The sequence below is a fragment of the Balaenoptera musculus genome, chromosome 3 (genome assembly GCF_009873245.2).
Source record: "Balaenoptera musculus isolate JJ_BM4_2016_0621 chromosome 3, mBalMus1.pri.v3, whole genome shotgun sequence".
NCBI classification, from domain to species: Eukaryota; Metazoa; Chordata; class Mammalia; order Artiodactyla; family Balaenopteridae; genus Balaenoptera; species Balaenoptera musculus.
Genome location: NC_045787.1, coordinates 170653619 through 170659618, shown reverse-complemented (window position 1 = coordinate 170659618; position 6000 = coordinate 170653619).

Below are 6000 nucleotides of genomic sequence, written 5' to 3'. Positions count from 1 at the left end.
CTGTGCACCTACACATGCTTGTGCCTTAGAACCACAGCACAACCTTGTGAGATCAAGGGCAACGAATAGGGCAACAGGATCCTGCAGCCTGGGTTGATGGGGGCAGCGTGTGTGTGTGTGTGTGTGTGTGTGTGTCAGTGTGGGGGCTTAGCCAGGAGGGTCAAGGGACCTGAAGCCACAACCTGAATGAGTGAAGGAGGGAGTTGTGTGGACACTTTGGGGAAAAGCAATTGCAAAGGCCCTGGGGTAAGACAGAAGCTGCTCTGGTGACTGGAGATGACAGGACAACGTGACTGGAACAAAATGACCCTTAGCCAAAGCCACACGCCCCAGACCACCAGGCACACTGGGCTGGTGGGTCCCTCATCCACCCCCAATCCAGCCTTCCCCCCCCGAGCCTCATTTTCCCCAACTGTAGAATGGGGACTAGTACCCAGTGATGTCCCGGAATTTCAGGTCTGTGCTGGCCTGGCTGTGTGTCAAGCTGGCCACCACATCTCTGGCTCCCAAAGCCCAACAATGGGCTAATGGGCTAATGGTCCCAGGGATGAGGGTAATACTGACAGGTGTCTCCCCTACCCCACAGGTTTCCGATTCTAGTAAGTGCTGCCCCAAAGCCCCAACCCTGCCATTAAGGCCAAGAAGGATCAATGTGAGGGTGCGGGTGTCAGGGAGAGCAGAGCCCTGGGCACGGTGGGGACAGATACCCCAGGGACCCTCATCTGCCAGGACCCTGCTCCCACGGGGCTGGCCATCAGCCTTGCCCCTTCCTTGGCGTTTCCCTGGCCACCCAGGGACCCTGGATCCGGATGAGTTGCTCATCTCAGAGGTGGGCCCACAGAGGCTCAAGGTAGTAGGTCTGGAACCCCAGAGCTGGGGCTGGGAACCCGGGGTCCTAAGCAAGCTGGAGTGGTCATGGGCAGCACTGGGCAGGCTTTCTCCTCCTTCATCACCCCACTTGCTCACTCATTCATTCATTCACTCACTCACTCAATTATTCGCTCACTCCTCATTCATTCATTCACTCACTCCTTCCTTCCTTCCTTCATTCACTTACTCATTCACTCACTCATTCACTCATTCATTCATTCACTCACTCATTCTTTCACTCAAGGTTTTTGGTGCCCACAGCATCCCAGCAGATGCTGGCCCTGGTGACCCAGTCCAACCTGGTCACTTCATGCCCATCAATGGATAAACGAATAAACAAAATGTAGCTGATGCTGCTCACATCTTAATTTATAGCTTCACCTCCTCCCTCATTATTTTTTTCTTCTGTGGTTTGGTGGGTTTTTTTGTTCTTTGTGTTTTTGTGCATGAAACCCAGTTGTTTTTCCTGTTAAGTTTCCCACAGTCTAGAACTTGCTGATTTGTTTCCCTGTGATGATTTAAGTTTTCGAATAGGTAGTTCATTCCCTTGTTTCAAAACTCAAGAGTCAAAAGGACATCCAGAGGGCAGCTGCTGTGGGAGAGTCTGTGGCTCCTCAAAAAGGTGAACAGAATTGCCACCTGACCCACCAGCTCTTCTACCAGGTGCGAACTAGAAGACCTGCAGGCAGAGACCCAGACAGGCACCTGCCTGTGTGTGAATGTTCACAGCAGCGGATTCACAACGGCCAAAAGTGCAAGCGACCCAAGTGTCTGTCGACGGATGAGGGATAAACAAACATGGTCCATCCACACAGTGGAATATTGCTCAGCCTTAAAAAGGAAGATTTCCTGCTTCACCGTGGATGAACCTTGAGGACATGATGCTCAGTGAAATATGTCAGACACAGAAGGACTTTTAAATACTGTTTAATTCCACTCACAGGAGGTCCTAGAGGAGTCACATCCACAGAGACAGGAAGTAGATGGTGGGGGCCAGGGGCTGGGGGAGGGGTTGGGGAGTCAGGGTTTCATGGGGACAGAGCTTCAGTTTGGGAAGATGAGAAAGTTCTGGAGGTGGATGGTGGGGATGGTTGCACAACAATGTGAAGGTGCTCAATGCCACTGAGCTGTCAGCTTAAAAATGGGGAAGATGGTTAACTTTATGTTGTGTGTATTTTACCGCAAAAAGGTGTGCCCAGATGAACAGCCCCCTCCCACGGTGCCCTGGGTGTCCTTCCAGAGGAATCTCAGCCAGACAACACCCTGGCCTAGCCCCCTGGGGTTGCCAGGGGCAGCCACGTGGTCCCAGCTCCTCCACGTGGGCAAGTGAACCAGGGAGCAAGCCCTGGCAGCTGTCTGTCATTTCAGAAGATGTGGCCTCACTGCCCTTGGGGGGACCATTTGGTCCCACCAGCGAAGACCAGAGACTGTTTCCTGGACCTCCTAATTTTTAGAGAACGTAACGTAACGTACGTTTTAGGGGTAACGTAACATAAAATAGCATAACACGTAACACAAATTTCAGCATCTTAACCATAAGGACCTCCTATGAGTGGAATCACACACTGTGTGTCCTTCTGTGTCTTGCTTCTCTTACTCAGCATTTGTGTTCTCAAGGTCCATCCACGTGGTAACGAGTGTCAGTGCTTCTCTCCTTTTCATGGCTGAGGATGACCATGGATGGACCACGTGGTGTGGATGGACCACACTGTGTTTATCCATCATATGTCGATGGACACCAGGGTTGCTTTCACCTTTCAGCTGTTGTGAATCACGCCACTGTGAACACGGGTGTGCAAATATCTCTTCGAGTCCCTGCTTTAAATTCTTTTGGGTATGTACGCTGGAGTGGGATTGCTGGGTCATATGGTGATTCTATGTTTAATTTTTTGAGCAACCTCCAGGCTGTTTTCCATGGCAGCTGCACCCTCTTACATTCCCTCCAGCTGTCCACAAGGCTTCCAAAAATTTCTCTACATCCTCACCAAGGCCTGTCATTTCTGGTTTTTTTCCTTCATAGCCATCCTAAGGGGCGTGAGGTATGAGCCCCCGAACTCTTTGTTATGGAGTATTTCAAACACACAGGAGAGGAGAAAGTAGATGGACCCCCCCCCCTGCCCCCCACATCCAGCCTCAACCAGTATCCACCCCTGGCCGGTCTTGTTTTTTCTCCAGTCTACCCTTGGATGATTATTATTTCTTTTATAAATTTATTTATTTATTTATTTATTTTTGGCTGCGTTGGGTCTTCATTGCTGCGCGCGGGGTTTCTCTAGTTGCGGCGAGCGGGGGCTACTCTTCGTTGCGGTGCGCGGGCTTCTCACTGAGGTGGCTTCTCTTGTTGCAGAGCACAGGCTCTAGGCGCGCGGGCTTCAGTAGTTATGGTACACGGGCTTCAGTAGTTATGGCACACGGGCTTCAGTAGTTGTGGCTCGCAGGCTCTGGAGCGCAGGCTCAGTAGTTGTGACACACGGGCTTAGTTGCTCCGCGGCATATGGGATCTTCCGGGACCAGGGCTCGAACCCGTGTCCCCTGCATTGGCAGGCGGATTCTTAATCACTGCGCCACCAGGGAAGTCCCTTGGATTATTTCTTCCAACTTTTTATTATGAATATTTTCAAGTGTGGAGAAGAGTTGAAAGGATTTTGTGGTTAAAAACTCAAAACCTAGCTCCTACGATTAATGTTCTACTATATTTATTTAGCACATAACTGAACATCCATCCTTTCCTCTATGTGGCCACATTTTTGTGCATGCCTGTGTGTTAACGTGCCACCTATTTGAATGGCAAAACCAAAACCAAAAAAATTTGGACAAAACGAAGTGCTGGCAAGGATGCAGAACCACCGGAACCCTCAGATGTTGCCAGCGGGGATGCAGCCACTTTGGAAGACAGCTCAGTGGTTCCTCAAAATGTGAAATGCAGAATTGCCAGATGATCTAGCTGTTCCACTCCTGGGAGTTAACCCAAGAGAAATGAAGTCTTCTGTCCACAGAAAAAGCTGCACACACGTGTTCATAGTAGCATGACTTGTAATCACCAAAAACTGAAGACAACCCGAATGGTTCTCAACTGGTCAAAGGATGAAAAGTACCCTACAGAGTGTCCGTGTGAAGGAACATCATCCAGACCAAACACGGAGTCAGTACTCTCAAGAACGCTGATGAATCGCAGGTGAATTATGCGAGGTGAAGGAGACCAGGCTCCTACTGTCTGATTCCACTGCGTGACATCCCAGAGAAGATCAAACTAAGAGGTCAAAACTTGATCCGCGCTTGGGAAGGGCTGGGGGACGGAGGTAACTACAGGGGGGAACCGGGGGCCTTTTTTTTTCTTTTTTTGATAAACTTATTTATTTAATTTTGGCTGCGTTGGGTCTTCATTGCTGCACAGGGGCTTTCTCTAGTTGCGGTGATCGGGGGCTACTCTTCGTTGCGGTGTGCAGGCTTCTCACTGAGGTGGCTTCTCTTGTTGACAACACACACACACACACACACACTCACGCACACATGCACATGCTCACGCCCGTACCCGGCTAACCTCGGCCACGATCCCCACCCGCCCCCTGGCGGCCACGCTGGCCCACACAGACCCAGCCCCTAACCTAACCACGGCTGGATTCCTGGCAGAGGCTGACCCCGTTTTTGAAAGGACACCTCTGGCTCCTGGGGGCCCCACTCCGCAGGTGGGGGGCTTAGCTGGGCTCCTGGAGAGGGGTGATCCTGGGGCCAAGAGCCCAACATTTAAGAGACCCGCCAAGTGGGAAGAGACCCAGGGTGGGGCAGCTGGCCAGGAGAGGGTCCAGGAGGACCTTTGCCTCCTCGGTCCTCACGGAAGGGGTGAAGGGGGTCTTGCTATCAGAGCTGAGGGAAGCAAGGGGGTCAGCGAGGGGGCTGCGAGGGAGCGAGCAAGTCTGGGGCCCGGCTGAGCATGCATGTCTGTGTGTGACAGTTGTGTGGGATTGGGAGAAGTGAGAGGTGAGAGGGATGGGGTACACAGGAGGAGACGGGGGCAGAGGAAAGCCCTGAGCCCTAGAGGGCTCCATGTATAACCTGGGGCCCCCTGCTATTACCTGGTGCTCCTACTTATAACCTGGGGTCCCCATCTCAAACCTGAGGCCCCTCACTTGTAACATGAGCCCCCCTACCTATACCCTTGGGTCCCCCACTACAACCTGGGGCCCCCGTCTATAACCTGAGGCCTCCCAGTGTAACCTGGGGCCCCTTACCTGTAATCTGGGGCTCCCATCTGTAACCTGGGCCCCCCACCTAAACCTAGAGCCTCCACGTATAACCTGGGGACCCCCACCTAGAAACTGGAGCCCCTCAGTGGTAACCTGAGACCCCATCCTGGGGCCCCCCACCTATATAACCTGGGCCCCACCTGTAACCCAGGGTCCTTAACAGAACCCGCAGGATGGTGACAGTGAGAGCATGCTGGCTAAGCATTTTTCCCAGGGCTCCCGTAAATATTTGTAACTATGGCTTAGGCCTATTGCTAATCCCATTTGTCACAGTTTACTGTCCCAGAGGTCACGCTGCCTCTCTAGGTCCAAAGTGTCATCCCTGGCTGCTAAGTCTTTTCTTTTTGTGGTGATTCATAAAGTAATAGTACATCTCACTTCCCATGGCCTCTTATATTTGATGACATACGGTATTGTTACTCCCCCACTCAGAGAAATAGTACAGGAGAAGCCAAGAACACCACCACCCCCCCGCCGCCCCCCCCTCCCCAGCTCTGCAGCTGAGGCTCTCTGCTGGGCAAAGGGCTGGGGCCTGTGAGAGGGTCCCTGGAGAGCCTTAGAGCAGCCCTCACAAGGGTCTCAACCTCATCGTGCTTGGGAAGCCCCCAAACCGGCTTTGTGCTGGCCCGGCTTGGGTCTGATGCTCGCTGTGAACCTTACATAAGCATGACAGCTGGGCAGCCCCAAGGCCTGCATCACCCGGAGAGGATGATGCTAGAATTCTTACTGGGCTCCTGGGGGCTCCCAGGCTGGGCACTGAGATGTGAGTGCCCACTCCACCAGGCACCTGGTCAGGGGGCTTCGCCTCTGCAAACCTCAGTCACCTGTAAGGAGGGTGGAAGGAAGATTGTAGAACATTCCATCACCTGGAAAGGAAACCCCCCCC